Raw genomic sequence first — 16,373 nt, 5'->3', positions numbered from 1 at the left:
GTCTGCGACCGTAGCAGAGCCGCCCTGGCCTCCGCAGCTCTTCAGCCCGGTGCCAGGCCCCAGGGGCCCAAGCGGCTGCCGCCGCGGCTCTCCGTCCCCCTCCTCCGGAGCACGGGTCCCCTGGCAGGGGGGTGCAGAACGACCCCAGAGCAGGCTCTGCCCGAAGGTGCAGCGGCGAACAGGCCACAGAGACGCTCGAGGCTGCAGTCCAGCCTTCGGAGGACAGGGCTCGGCACGCAGCCCAGCTCCAACCTCTAGGTGAGGCTGCCGGACAGTGTATACAGAGCCATCAAGACAGCAAGCAGAAAGCAAATGGCGGCTCCCGCGGAGTGGATTTTCGGCACAGAAACCACAGCCCCGCCAGTAATCCCAATCCACAAACTCTCCCTGTATAAAAAATATTCAAAAAAAAAAAAAAAAAAAAGGCGGGGCGCACTGAGCTTTCTTTGCCTCGGGTACTTACAATCCACTGCTGATTACACATTCAGCTTCTCCGCCCGGAGCGAAGCGAAAGAGGAAGCAGATGGGAGCAAAGCGCCCGCGCCTCTGAGCAGCCAAGCGTCTCTTTTTCGATTTCTTTGTTCTTCCTGCTCCTTGGCAAAGTGGTCCACTACAGATTAACGGTGAAAGGAGCTTTAACAGACTGTGCGAAATCTCTATTAAAGCCGCTGCTTTGAGCACCACGCTCAGCACTTCAGCAACCCCCGTACGCAGCGGCCATCTTCCCCAACCTTCAATTTTGCCAACCTTTAAACGTAGAAATAAAAGAAACAATATCAAGGACTGAAGAATTAAGAAATCTCTATGGCCTTTTTGACATCGAACCTAAAACTCCATAAGAACGGTCACAAAAATACATGGAATCATTTGCAAGGATTAATTAAAGCAGAAAATTAAATTTTAACTGGGCATAATTGTTATCCCAATGAAAATGTGAATTCCCATAAAAATTCTAAAAAGTTCATTAAAAATCCTTTTCAGGAAGAATATCAGCTGAAGGTTTTATTACAGTGTGAAGCATTCAATCACTTAACAGTCACTCACTGTTTATTCTGTGCAATGAAACCACAAGTCTGGTACATGCCTCATGTTCCTTACCTTCTACCAGGATATTTATTTTAACTCTGATTGAACGTATAAAATTAACACATTTTTTGATGGATTTAAAAGATCAGTGTAGTGAGTCAAAGAATTCCCATTCCAAGTCCACTCCCATTTTGAAAACCCACATTTCTTTATATAAACTATGCTTATTTACTTGGTGTAATATTTCATTCATGTGATGGTAACAGTGTTTTCTTTTTCATTGTAAATAGGAGAGATTGTTTTTTCACAAGTCTGCAGCATCTCTTGGGCAGTCATTTTCTTCCCTTGAAAAATTTGTGCATATTAGCAACCTGCACATTTAAAAATTCAGATTACTTGATGTTATCCGAATTATGTGCTAATGTGTTAATGAAGAGAACTGAATTTTAAGTCCATGCACTTGGTTTCCAGAAAACACAATAGTTAAGTGGTTGAGAAACAAGGTGACCATTGCTTGAATCTGTGTTGTGTGGCTAAAGTTGAAATAAAGTAACATTTTTAAGGGGTTGTTTAGTATCAAGTGCTGATTTAGCTGGATAAATGCAGCTATCTTCTCAAATTACACAACTGGATTCACACCATCTACTAATTCCTGGTGGAGTTTTAAAGATACCTTTACAGACAATTTTCTTCCCAGTGCAAAGATTTCCAAGTTAGATGATACAAAAATACCACCATCTAGAATCAATCCACAAATACCACACGCCTTAGAAACATTTGATAAAGGAGATGGTATTTTACAAGGGCCATGGTCACGATAGAAAAAAGGATTGCTATAATGTAATCAGGTCTAAATCAATTCAGAATCAGTTGTTAAATTGGCATATCTTGGTTACTCTCATCTTTTATTTAGTCAGTCCTAGAGTTTGCCAACCTGCCTAGTATGGTCTGAAAGAGAAGGACCCCTCTGTAGAAAAACCTGCTTTGCTAATGCCTTCCTCTCCAGACTTCTTTTGTTGTCTACATTTTCCTAGAAAGAATATTTTAAAACTACTTTCAAAATATGGACTGTCTGGATTTCTGTGTGGCACCAAATAATTGATCACTTCTCCCTTAGCTGAATATGTAAGTTAGTTAAACTTGAACTCTGCTCATCTTTGGGCAATGACTTTTTTCCCTCCTGTTGTTTTTAATAATGCACGTATCCTGTTCTTTGTCCTCTGATTGCAAAATGGGCAATTCTGTATCCACCCATTTTATGTTCCCATTTATGAAGCTTTGATCACATTAGCTATTCCTTTCATAAAGTCCTCTTGGACTGCCTCCTCTGTCCCTCAGGTCCTGCTCTTTACACTTACTTCTGATAAAATTTGGATCATATAATATCATTTCTTGAATTAGCATAACTACTATCTATCAATTGAAACTCCCCCAACCAAGTAAGACAGTTCATCAAATCAAAATTCACTAAGAGGCCCAAATGCCAGGCACTGTGCTAAGCAATGCAGGTACTAATAAGTGTTAAAGTAGGGATTTATTCTTCAAATTGACTAGTCCTGGTTTTCTCCATTCATCTTAGCTATTTATAAAAACTATTCATGTATTTAGAGTATGAATCTGTTTGGTCTTTTTTAAATATACATTGCAAATAGTTTCCCCGGTGTTGTAGTTTATTGTTATTTATGGAATGGATTTTTTCTTTATCATTTATTCCCTTAGACTTTCTCATCTGCTCTTCTCTTTCCCAAGTTAGCGGGTATTAGAGAGGATATAGAATGAGTAAGAAGAAACACTAAAGGCAAAGAGTATGCATAGGAAGTTGTAACTGGTCTCTGCAAAATAACACAAAACAACAGGTAGATGTGTGAACCACTCCTATAACAGCAGCAACGAATGTCATCAAGAAAGTTGGGACAACTGAGTAGTTAGGTCTTCCATCAGACCTTGCACATAAGGGAAAGTTATGATTCATCTGTTGGAATAAGTAATTTGTTTAAATTGTGCCAAACATGGAAAATTTTCTTGCCAGTAAAACCCAGTAATCATTAAAGAAATATGCTCTTTGTCAGGGATAGAGGATGTGGTTGATTGTGATGACCACCCTGGTTCTTCGCTTTCTTGTGTTATATAACTTTGCAGGGACCTTTCATTGAGGGTGGGATGCCATGTCCCAATCCTTAACAGTGGGCTTAACCAAGTGATATGCTTTGTCCAGTGGGAAATCAACTGATCCAATTCACACTGAAGTTTGAAAAAACACTCATCCCCTTTTCTGCTGGCTCTCTTGGAATTTTGCCAGTGACAGGAATTATGCTTGGGCCAAACTGATGAAAGGGGAGAGTGAGTCATGGATTGTACTGGTTGGCCCAGTGACCCTAGCCAAGACCATTCTAGATCATCAAACACTGAGCCTGCCAAGATGAGAAGAGCCACTTAACCAGTCTCTGCCCTTCAGACTCATGAGAAATAAAAGATTGTTGTTTTCAGCTACTAAGTCATGGCCTGCTTTATCGAGAATCAATTGCTAACTGATTCACAAGTCATATACTTCTCTGATGAAATCATCTCTTTTGGTCTCATTTTCTCTTTCTCTTTTTTTTTTGTATTTCAATGATTGTAAAAAGTATCTCATCTTTCTAACATTTTGTATACTGCAGTAGAAAGAATATTGGATAAGAGAGAAAATATGTAGGCCATTCCATTTCCTAATATCATAATCTTAGACATTTATCCACTCAAAAATATACAAAGCATTAGAAATGTGAAAATGCACTTTTGAGATCTATCATGATTTACAGGGGAATACAGACTGGGAGCAAATTATTTCTATCCATTATAAGTATTTGTTAACACCCACAGTCCCTGAAGTGAATTAATCAGGGCTACAATCTTGCCTTCTTCACTGCCTAGCTGGGTGCTTTTATTTAACTTCAACCCCAATTTCTCTTAAATGATATGGAATGCTATCTACCTTACATGGTTGGACAATATCATGAGCTGAAATCTGTAATCTACTTAGAACTATGCTTGGTATTTGTAAGCTCTCATTAAATGCTAGTTATTAGTACATATTTTTGTTTTGTTTTTTATGGTGCTAGGGATTGAACCCAGGGCCTTGTGCATGCAAGTCAAGCACTTTGCCAACTGAGCTATATCCCAGCCCAAATTTAGTACATATTTTTAGAAGCATAAGAGCACAGGAAAGTAAGACTATATGGGGTGAGGACTGATATTGGGGTAGTCATCATGAAGGGTAGACCTTTCAAAAATGTAGAGATTTGCAAATGTACTGGGACCTTTGGCTACTTATCCATTTTTTTCAAGGAATAAAGAATAGATGGCTGTTAGGATCTTCTAGCTCTGGAATACAACATGTATGAAATATTATCTAGCACCACACATGTTATAAATCCCCACTAATTTTGGTGTTTTAACATCAAAGTAATTTCTAAAAAAAGAAGTTAATCTACTAGGCACAGTGGTGCATACCTGAAATCCCAACCACTCAGGAGGCTGAGGCAGGAGGATGACAAATTCAAATCCAACCTTTACAATTTAGTGAGATCCTGTCTCAGAATAAAAAGGAAAAAGACTAACAGATATAGTGGTAGAGTACCCCTGAGTTCAAGGCCTAGTACAAAATAAATAAATGAATCAATAAAAGTGAATCTGATGAAGTTAACTCATGTCATCTTGTGTAACTACAGAGGCAAGCTTGATGCACTTATTTTACAGGCTATTCTGGTCCTAGTGTAATAGTGTTGGAAGTAAAAAGTGAATATCAATTTCCAGAATTAATAACACAGAATAAAGCTTCACTGCTTAAGAATGTATTATTCTTCAATAGAGTAGCCTACAGACTATTAAATCTAATTAATAAACACAATACACACTTCTATATTTTTAATTTTTAAGCAAAGTTACTGAATTCATTCTATTTCCTATTTTGTATTTCTGATTACAAGATACTGTCCCCTGCTGTTTGCTAAAGATTACACCAGTTAGAGTCACCAAGACACAGTAAAATAATTTGATAATTGTGTTTCACTACTCAAATGTCTGGAAATCAGAGAATCGGGGTGGAGCTCTGTATGTCCATGGGACAAACATGTCATGCTGATCCCTGCCTCTCCTTTTCCAACTCATCTCATTCCAATGGCATTTTGTCCTTTCCCTGATAACTAGACAGACTAATTGAGAGTATGAAGATGTGACCAATTACTGATTAGACAATTATTTCTTCTAACAGAGCTTTTATGATGAATTTTACCTGAACACAGACCCTGTCATTATTGACAGTACCTAGCAACCTCTACTGTATAACTATCTATATTTACATTGTTCTTAACAATGATTAAATTTGCTCATGTATTTTTATGACATTTAGTTTATTCACTATTTATTTCAATTTTTTTTTTTTTTAGTAAGGTCATTCAGTGACAAATATGACAATGCTGTTTCCCCACAGGGTTACAAGTTCATCTCTAGGAATCAGTGCTGATGACTGTGTGATTCTGGCTATCTTAGAGGCATTCCCCATGTTACCCACAACCTAGAAGTCAAAGCAAAACTAGAAAATTAGAAATTGCATAGGTCTGGGTTCAAAGCTTGGCTGTCATTTACCAAGTATGTGACTTTGCATTTCACTTTCCACACCCTCAAAACCTCTCAGGAGGTGGCTTTGAGTATTAAATAAGGTGATGTCAGAGATAGAGGGTGTGGTTGACTGTGATGACCACCCTGGTTCTTCACTCTCTTGTGTTATATAACTTTGCAGGGACCTTCCATTGAGGGTGGGATGCCCTGCCCCAATCCTTAACAGTGGGCTTAATGTGAGAAATCTAGCAACATATTGTACATATAATTATCAGTTGAAGCTAAATCTAAAAATGAAAGTCAAATAACTAAGTCAAGTTCTTATAGTGCAAATAAATAGCAGATGTGGGAAAAGGTACTGCAGCTGCTGCCGGTGTGATAGCTAACAGGAATGAGGACTCCTTGCTTTTCCTTTTTGATTAACTAACACCGATACTTCCCTGCTGTTTTTGTTCAATAGATTAATTCATTCTAAGAGGTGTTAAAGATGTCTGGTAGATAGATATTAACCAGCTCTGAATAAACAAATCTCTGGCCTTTTCCCTTGCAGTCAAAACCCCTAAAATATACATTTTTATTTCTCATGTTTTCCAGCATAGTTCCGAAACAGAGTGTAGACTCCTCTGAAGCCATCTAGAGAAGATAGTGAATATACTTTTCAACGGTTTAGTTGTTGATAAGCTGCAATCAAAAAACACAAGTTAGGGATGGAGTTGTATCTTAATGGTAGAGTATTCACCTTGCATGTGGGAGGCACAGGGTTCGATCATCAGCACCACATAAAATTAAAATTCTTAAAAAATTGCCCTTCAGATCAAAAATATTTAATAAAACCCAAAAATTGAAGTTGTACTCAGCTGCCTATTAATGTTTTCAATCAGTGCAGCATTTATTAAAAATAGAAGCAATGCCTATCCCCCTCAACAGATATGCATTTTGACATGATTAATAATTACATGAAAACCTTCAAAAAGGTGGAGGGATTTTAATGAATTACAATCCATGTGTGAAGAAAGGTCTTTTGTTTGCAGGTTATTATATCTAAGGTCCATATTACAGCAAAATTTTAGCCCCCTAAGAAACTTATAGATGAAAATTTTTTAAAGTCTGAGCATGGGATTATATATTGTACTATAAAGGAAACAGGAAAAAAAGTAGAAAGAACATTTGGTATGAACTTGGATATGCCTCTGATGTTCCTTTAGTAAAAAGGCTTTTCTGACTGATGCTACTTCTCATAATGGTTTGCTCTCTTTGTTTTAAAACTAAGTACATACTCTGATCTCTCAAAAACAAAGAAAATCAGCACAGAGATCATTATATAGAAAATTTGAAACAGAAATATTTATCAACTCCCCCCTTCGCCACAGATTTAATTTTTTGTTGTCCTTTGAATTATCATTCCTAGTTTTATGCACTTCTAATCTCAAGGTTTCCTATTTGAATGACATAAAAGGAACAACCATAGTTCATAGAAAGGACCTTATAAGTATTACATAGTGGAAAGAGAAAGCAAATATAAACATAGTGTGAATATCTTTGTTTTGTGGGCCATGTCCCTTCTTCTTAGGAGACCAGTGAAGTTGAAATGTGCCAACTGCCTCCCTAACTCTAGGTGATGGGAAAGCCCACATCTAGGAGCAAGGGATGTGGAATTGAGTTGTCAAGCTGTCGTGGATGTCTTGTACAAACTGAACAGGCCAATTTATTGCAACACTGCATAGGCTGAAGGCTCCTATCTGGCCTTTACAGTTGCTTCCTTCTGGTGAGATTATTCTGCTCAACCACAGGCTCCCTCCCCAGTAGCATTTGAGCTACTTCTGATTCTTTCTGAGGAACCAGTTCTAAAGAACAGTACTATGTTAATCCCTGCCTTGGGACCAGCCTGCTTCATTTCCAAGAGGCTCTCACCTTGCAATCTGAAAGTAACAGCTTTGTGTGTTTGGTGATCATTTTGAATCCTAATGGTGACTTGATTTCAATATCTTCCACATTGTAGTTCAAAACTCCTAGCTTTCCGGATGAAAACAAGCAGGCTTTTTGAAAAAAACGGACAACTTCTCCCTCACAGTCTGATACTAACCTAATACTAACCTCCTAGCATGGGGGGTGTGTGCATGGTGGTGGTGGTGTGTGTGTGTGTGGGGGGGTGTTTTGAAATGCCGCTGTTCCGGTTCTGCCCTCCAGGTGGCAGCAGTGCCACACCTTAGAGGCTCCAACCCCCTCTTCCCTGACTTCAAGTGTTAATGCAATTGACCAATCACTGCTAAGATGATGGGAGGTAATTGGGTAATTGTATTTTACTGATCACTAGCAGAGAAAGGGAAAGGGAAAGGGGAAAGAAAGAGGGGAAGAGAAGGGAAGGGGACTGCAGTCCGAAAGGGAGCCTTTGGGGAGCAAGGACCCTAAATGATAGGACGCAGAATTGGTCGAGAGAAAGCCTAGACTGGAGGCAGCTGCAGCCGGCACAGGAAGCGCATTTATTTATTTGGAGGAAAAAGGAGGGGAGGGAGGAGAGCAAGGGGTAAGAAGTGGGTTCCGGCCGAAGTGGATGGAAGGGGACCGGGGTTTCTGCGGAGTAGGGAGCCGCCAACCAGGGCGATGGCGCTAAGGTCGGCGCGGAGCGGCTGTGCGCCTGACAACGCGTCTCCTCGCGGAGGACCTGCCGGCGTCGGAAAGGTCTGCGCCAAGAGGAACCAACTTGTGGCTCCAAAATGTACCCAACGCAGCTGGAAATGAGATCAAAGCTGCAGTTTCATTCGAGAAGGATGAGAGGAGCCAGCGATTAGGGAATTTTTTTTCTTTTTAAAAACCTTCGTTCCTGTTTCTTCTTTCTTTCTTTCTTTTTTATTCTTTCTCTTTTTTTCCTTTTTTTTTTTTTTTCTTTTAAAAATTTGTTCCACACCGCGTCGGTCCCACCACTGCCTTCCCCATTTGAAATAAAAGCCCAGTCCGAACTTCCATCGCTGGCGCCCCTGGATCTGCTGTCCGCTGATGGAGGAGAAGGGGACCTGGGTGCTGGCAGGGGCCACCGGCGAGGGACCGCATCACGCGTCTCCCCCGTGATCCTGGCCCTGATCGCGGAGTTCTGCCACACCTGGAAGATCTGGACCGGGTGCTGGGGTGGGGGCGGGGACAGAGTGAAAGCCACCCCGAGCCTTTAAAAAAAAAAAAAAAAGTAGCGGGGGGGAGGAATGGATTTCTTGACAGCTGACGGAGCCTTGAAATTTTCCTCCACTACCTCCGCCCCCGCCCCCCGCACTCCATTTAACGTGAGATTATGAAATTGCAGAGGCGGTGGAGGGAAGGAGACAGGATATAACCGGGAGTTTCGAGGGGAGAGGGGAAGGTGGCTGGCCGGGTGGCTGAAATCAAAAATCCAATTGCGCACTGGGTTGTGATGCGAAATCTAATCAGATCTTTGGCAAAGGGGCCGGCCGGAAGGGTAGCGAGTGGGGGGAGTTGATCCCCAAATTCTTGGAAGGGGGGGTGTAGAAAAAGGAATCGACTATGTAAGAGGTGACTTTTTTGGTGGCGGTGGCTGCTGGGTGCCTTGCAAAAATGAAGAATGCGGGACGCAGCTCTCTCTGGGAGCCGAACGCAGTGGATAAACTGATCGTGCCAGAGAGAAGGAAGAACGAAGCTTTTTCTTCTGAGACCTGGATCTTAACCTAAATGTGTGTATGTGCACACCGGGAGCGTTGAAAAATGAAATAAGCCAGTGGCAGACCTGCGGGAATTGGTGTGTTTCTGACAAATAAATAATAACAAGACAGTTGCTCCCCCTCCCCAAAAGGATGATTGGAAATGAAAAAACGCGGATCCACGAAGGAAAAGTATGCTCATTTTTCTCTATAAAGGAGAAAGTGCGCCAAGGAGATATTTTTGGAGTGAAAAGTTTGGGGCTTTTTTAGGAAAGTAAAGACCTGATATGGTGGTTCTTCTTCTTCATCATCATCATCATCTTCTTCTTCTTGTTGTTGTTTTTTTTTTCTTTTTGAATTTCCCACAAGAGGAGAGGAAATTAATAATACATCTGCAAAGAAATTTCAGAGAAGAAAAGTTGACCGCGGCAGAATGAGGCATTGATTGGGGGAGAGAAACCAGCAAAGCACAGTTGGATTTGTGCCTATGTTGACTAAAATTGACGGATAATTGCAGTTGGATTTTTTTTATCAACCTTTTTTTTTTTTTTTTTCCCTCCCTCTCATTTTGGTGTCAAGATCATGCGTTTTCTCTTGTTCTTAACCACCTGGATTTCCATCTGGATGTTGCTGTGATGAGTCTGAAATACAGTGAGTGATCCTTATTTTCTTATTTATTTGTAAAACAATGTTCATTAATTTGGTGTTCTTGTTCTCCTTTTATCCCCTTCTCCTGTGGTTTTTAAAAGATCTGGCTACTGGGGCACAGAAAATAAGGGACAGAGTGGCCCTCGCATTTGCTCCATCAGGCTGTGCTCACCGATAAGCTGGTTTGCTATAATGATGCAGGTTGTCTGCATCCTGGGGAAGCGCTTTTGCAAATGTTCAGTAAGAAAAAAAAAATATCCCCAAGAAAGCTGCTGCAGTGTGGGGTGCTGGTACTGTGTGATTGACACTCTAGAATATATTTAAGTTACATGGGAGCCCCAGAGTTAGAAGCACAAAAGTATAGCTATTGGAAATCCAAGGGACCCAATTTAAATTTCATTATCCAATCTGACATTGCAGATCAACAGAATGTATTCACACAAAAATATGATAATAAACCAAGCAGGTGAAGGATGGCTTCTGCCTGGTGGGTGAGTTGTAGGCTGGAGAGTAGGCATGGGGGAGGAAACTGGTGGAAAGGGGTGGTTGCACTTTGCACAGTCTCTCTTGCACACACACTTCTAAATATGGTCTTCACCTTACAGAGTTCTCACCAGGGCTAAGAATGAAATAAGGAGGACCCACTTCTCTTCAACAGAACCCCCTTCTCACTGATGGCTTCCTTGGCTAATAGATTGCACATAATTGTAAAGGACTCGGGCAATTGGCTTGGGTTATGTCAGAAATCTTCCCAGCCATCACTAGGACAGAGCTCTTGAGAAATAAGCAGAATCTAATGTCCTGTGGTAACTTAGAATTAGAAACCAAAAGAAAGGTTTGTTGTGTTGAGCACCAATATTTGTCATATGCCAGCTTTGTTGGGGGTAGGGGTGGTTGGGTCAATAAATAAAGATGAAAGAGAGGTTGAAAATGCTTAGAGAGCCTGAGGGCTTGCAGGATTACCTCCTCCCTCCCCAACAGCTGCCAGAGTCCTGGAGCTCAACTCTATTACAAAAGTCTGCTTCACGCTTGCTTGTCTGTTCCTCTCTGGGGCCTTCTATCAGAATCATGGACTCATATAACTAGTGCCAGAAGAGTCCTCAGAGATGTCATGCCAATAAAAGCGGAATCTGAGGCCTAGAGAAACTGTAACTCTTTGGTTAATGGCCAAACAGTATGAGACAGGTGACTCACCAACAGCCTCAGAACAGCAGACAAGTTTCAGACCCAAACTGGATAGGAGTCAGGCATACACAGCATGGCTAGTTCTGTTACCACAGCTCCCATTTTTATTAGGAGGGGTCAGGGGAGGGTACACTAGTCCCAAGAGAATGAAATAAACTTCTACCAGTGTAGATCTCAAGGATTGTAAACTCCAGCCTTCCTGCCCTTCTTCCCTCCTCTCTGTCCTCATTCTTTTTTCTTTTCCTTGTTTCTTTCTTTCTCTCTTTCATAATTCACATAAGTCTAGCTTTGATACTATTTATTTATTTTTTTTTAAATAAGAGCCACAACTCTAGCATATCCCAAAGGAGATGAACAGCAGCTGTCCCTTGGGTTCCTTTTTAGTGTTGGGCACATTCAGTCCTGTTGAGTGGTGGACCTAGTAGAATTGTTAAAAAAAACTGTGGAGTTAGATTTATATTAGGGAGGCAGTAACAGACACTAGAAATACCCCCACTATAAGCGTCTGCCTCTGTTCTTTTGCTCACAGCACCTATTCTTATCCTTTTTATTACTCCTTAACTAAAGTAGCCAATAGCTGAGTGCTTCTCTAATTTATTTTTCTGGGCACCTGTTTCCAGTTGGGACCCAGTTCAGGTAATCTCTTTCCCAACCTATGAAAACACTCCTGCAGGACTCTTGTTTATTTCTTGAGCTCTTCCCTAAAGTCTTCTGCATAGTTTTACCATAATTCTCGGCATCATTTTGTATGTTTGCTTGCTTGCTTAGTTTTATATGACCATTGTCAGTTCACAATCTGTGGTCATGGAAGGACTCAAGTTATGTTAAGGTTCTGATCAGCTACAACTTAGCACAACAGACCAAAAAGTAAGAAGGGGGAACAAAAAGTACTCTGATGCTTTCTACTTTGTAGTTCAACTCTAAGCTTCATATGGGAAACTGGCCTTGTGATTAGGATTAGGATGGGTCTGCCCATTGGTGGAGGTTTTTTTTTGGTTTTTTTTTTTTTTAATTTTTTCTTAACATCAACATTTCCTCAGTGCTTATTCCAGTTAGACCTCAAAGACTTTTTTTTTTTTTTGACATTGCACCTGTCACTGAACCTTCCACACACACACATGCAACATTCCTGAGAGAGAAGGAGGGAGGGAAGGAAAGACAGGGAAAGAGAATCTGTTTAAAACTGTGAGCTGAGATGTGTCCTCCCACCCTCCTCCACAAATAGGGCATCTAAGGATGTTTTTCATGTGGTGAATCATTTCACCAGCATTACAGTTAGGAACGCAGACTCAGCTTGGGTTGAAGCTCCTTTGACTTGGCAGCCAGAGCCGGTCCTGCATTGAGAGCAAGTTATTCATGGGCTATTGAAAGAACTGTGGCTATGGTAGAACTGGAGATTTACCTGACCAGTTTATATCAAGGCAGAGGCTGGTGCCCACTGAGGAGCATTTTTGAATAGGTAGAAGCACAGGCCCAAATCTGCTAGGTATTACAAGATTTGCTTTTAACATTGCAGATGTGTTCCTCCAGCAATTTAATTGTTGTGTCCTTTGGGCAATACTTGGAATCTCTCTGGCCCTCAATTTTCCCATTTGTGGAATGGGAATGATAATATCTAATTTGTTGGATTGTTTTGTGAATTAAAAGTAATGTTATGCAAAACCCAAGCATAATAGGCCCTCTAAGGATGGCTGTTTGTTATGGTTATTCTTGGATTAATTAATTTGTATTTGCTTCCTGAGATTGTGCAAGTGACCTTACATTAGTAGTAAGGTTCCTTGTCTTAGGTCTTATCAGGACAGATTGTCTGAAGTATATCATTTTAGATATAAAATGTTGTTCCAGACCAGAAATTGTGAATAATGAATTTATGTTAAAAAGTATAGAAAACCATTAGCAAAACATAGAAGAGAATTTAGGAGAAAATAAAAATCATGTTTGTATAGTTTTGTTCTTAAAGTTGCACAGCATGGCTCTTGTGTATTAAATGTATCCTTTTGGCTATATAGGACATAGTGGGTACCTGAAATGCACAAAATAAAGACAAAGTCTATGCAATTATATAATTTAAGTTAAAGGTGTAAAATTCCTTTACTACTACTAAGACCCCAAAGTTCACGATTTGGATTCACTAGAAGGCTATTCATGATGAATCCTATATTACCTAAAAAACTGTCTTTACTTTGTGATAGGCTAAAACCTCAATAGAATGCATGGGATCAAGATAATTTAATGTATATGTACACGTCTTATTGCTTACATGTGCAAATCTTCCAAAACCAACTTGCTAGTGGTTTTTCTGAGGGAGCCAATCATGGTCATTGTTCAAGATTTCACTCTCTACAGTAGTAGCCTTGGGCTCTGTCCATCTCCTCAATATGCCTCTAAGGAATTCTTCTCCCTTCATGGAGAAAAGGACTTCTAGTATTGTAATTATTGTTATCCTTGATGTCATATCTGTGAAATAGCAGAGTTGGACTGGGAAGTTGTCTGTTGCGTTTTGATGATATTTTTGAAAATAATTTAAAATTGGTATCAATTCTGTAAAAGTATTCCAAAGTTGATCATTTTCTCTTAAGGAGAGATGGAAATTGTGTATGCACATCCTATAAGCATTTGATACATTTTATTTTTTTATGTGCTTTTTAAAGATAACAAAGAAATTAGGTGAAACTTGGTTGCTATCAACCAAAGTGGATTCAAATACTGAGCTTTTTCACTGGGCCACATGTTACATGCACCATTTAGCCTCCCTGAGCCTGTTTGCTTATCTGTAAAATAGAACTGCTTGGAACTGGCTGGTGTGAGAATAAAATCAGAAACCATATGTCATGCACAGCAAGCATTCAATAAATGCACATTTAAATTGATCATCTCTGATTTTAGTTATGAAATGCATGTTTGAATAAAAACAGATAGTCTTTGTTGAGAGGTAACTGTAAATTCACATTTTCACCGACATAGATTAAAAAGGCTAAATGTGTAGACAGGATTAAGTTTGAAATAGGACATAAGTCCTTACAACCATTTTTTTTTGCAAGATCCTACAGTTTTACCATATATTTGGAAGTGCAGTCAATGTCATTCCCTCAGCAAAGAATGGGAAATATACTCAGTGATTTCTATAAAATGCATTTTGTGTCCATGTAAACTTTGGTGAGATTATCAATTGTTAATTATTTTATATTATAGGCACAAAAAAAGAATGATTTGTAAATGGTGTCTAAGGAGACTCTCTAAGGGGATTAAGAATCTGCCACATCTTTATTTTCTTCAAAATGACTTCTCGGGAGACATGTAAATTTGACAGTTGAAATTTGGTTAGACAGATCTTGTGGCTGAGACAATGTGCTTATAACACTCTCTGAGGGCAAGAGTACTGTTTTTTTTTTTTGTTTTTTTTTTTATTGGAATGTCCTCAGCTCCTCAGAGGAGTACCTGATAGATACTGTGCATGCAATCAGTTGTCCTTGAATGACTAACTTCATTTATTTTAAGAAGCACCCCCTCTAATGGACTCAACTGAGTGTGTACACCGTTGCACACACACACCTGTAGGCACACACATATAAACAAGTCTTGTTTTTAGGAATCTATAGAAGTTGCCTGAGAAATGTCAATTAATATACATGCGCGTGCGCGCGCACACACATGCACACAGTACCACCACCACCATCACTCCCACCACCATTGTGTGTCTTCCTTATGTTGAAAATGCTGAGGTCTGAATAAAGCATACTTTTCTGAATTTTGGTGTTATTAATGGACTATGACATTTTGGACAATTTACCTCACCTCCATAGGTCTTATATTCTCCTCTTTTAATTAGAGGTAAAAACTGAGGTTGCTCCAAGTACTAAGATTCTAGGATTCTGAGTTGATAGTTGACAATTTAGAAGTTCAGCACTTCTAGGAATTAAAAATGTATAATCCCTAATGGCAGGAAACTGGTTATTCAAATGTGAAGAAGAATAGCATAGTATTATGGGAGAAAAGTAGAATGAGCATTGCAATGGTAGCTATGTGGGTAAAAAGCCAGAGTAAATGGCTGAAGGGTTTGTAGGAGTTATACTATGAGAATTACAAATGCAAACATTGGATTCCGCCTTTATGTTACCACCTTCCAGCTGGTGGCTTCTACCTTGGCCATTTAAACTTGCTACCCTCAGTGCCTCAACTGTAAAATTATAAATCTTTTTTTTCTAGTTATTTTAGGAGCATTAAGATATGCAAGTATTTGGCATATGAATGGGATTCAATCACAAGTAATAGCTTCTTTGCCTTATTTTGAAATCTGTGCTTATTTTCTATAGAAATAGAAACATTTAACTATCAAATCTGTGTTTTGCATTACATTTGCTGAGTATGCGAATAATTTTTTTTTGTCAAATCTACTTTCAAAGTAGGTGATATTATTGTTGATATTATTGTCAGTAAATTCATAATGAAGTTTAAAATGACCAAAAAAACTTATATAAGACTAACAATTTTATTTCAACTTATGTACAGATTTATGGCAGCCTTCGATGGTTACAGATGTTTTCAACATTTATGGGGTTTAGAAGCATAACTTAATAACAATAATAATTACCACATATTGAGCATTTGATATGCACCACATTGTGTTGAGAATATAACATGTTTTTCTCCTTGATCTTCACTCAAGGTACAGAGGCTGGGTGATTTGTCTTAGGTTATACAGCATCAAAAAGATGGGGCTGGAAATGGAAGCTACTTACCTCCTCACTTTAAGACCCAAGATCAGAATCAGTAGACTCAAATTTGTTGAAGTGGTAACAAATAACATGATAGTTCACTATCACAGAATCTAGTGCTTGATCTGAATATTTTCACTGAGGTCGGGATGTCTGCTGTTTCCCTCCATCCTGTTTCCTGAAATCAAAGTCCTCAAGTTTCATATACCTTGCATAATTTCGTAAGTCCTCAGTAATATCCAAGTTTGACCCTAAGTAAGGAGGGGACAATTTCTAAGAAAGATCCAGGAAGAATGGGCTGAACTGACCCACCATATCTACTATAGAGAAAACCTGGGGAAATGCTATCATATTATCTAGAAAATGAGAATTACCGTCAGTGCTAATAAGTTTGGACTTTGGATGTGACACTTGTACCCCAGATGGGATCCTAACTGCGTGGACCCCACACCTGATTGCAGTCCTCCTCCTCTTTGATCTCTCTGTAGCACGGGATACCATTTCCCTCCACTGGCTTCCTGAAACTGTTCCAGAGATTTGGGGGATTTGGGCATTGATC

At 39.7% G+C, this 16,373-nt stretch overlaps 1 protein-coding gene across 15 annotated transcripts in view; it reads left to right on the top strand.

The window, feature by feature from the left end:
- Lrrc4c (leucine rich repeat containing 4C) overlaps positions 1-16,373 on the top strand; it is a 1,168,074-nt gene that overhangs the window by 999,030 nt on the left and 152,671 nt on the right. For 5 of the 15 annotated variants that reach the window (XM_058583400.1, XM_046456255.2, XM_058583399.1 and 2 more), the window contains exon 1: positions 7,957-9,917. The exons of the other annotated variants lie outside the window; for them this stretch is intronic. The gene's annotated coding sequence lies outside the window, so the exon portion shown is untranslated. Of the gene's footprint in view, positions 1-7,956; positions 9,918-16,373 lie in introns of those variants that run through there. 15 annotated transcript variants of the gene reach the window in all.

The sequence above is a fragment of the Marmota monax genome, unplaced genomic scaffold (assembly GCF_021218885.2).
Source record: "Marmota monax isolate L192 unplaced genomic scaffold, Marmota_monax_Labrador192_F-V1.1 WCK01_AAM20220418_F8-fsc00047, whole genome shotgun sequence".
Taxonomy (NCBI): Eukaryota; Metazoa; Chordata; class Mammalia; order Rodentia; family Sciuridae; genus Marmota; species Marmota monax.
The sequence above is the reverse complement of the archived record's forward strand: the minus strand, read 5'-3'. Positions and strand labels throughout refer to the sequence as shown.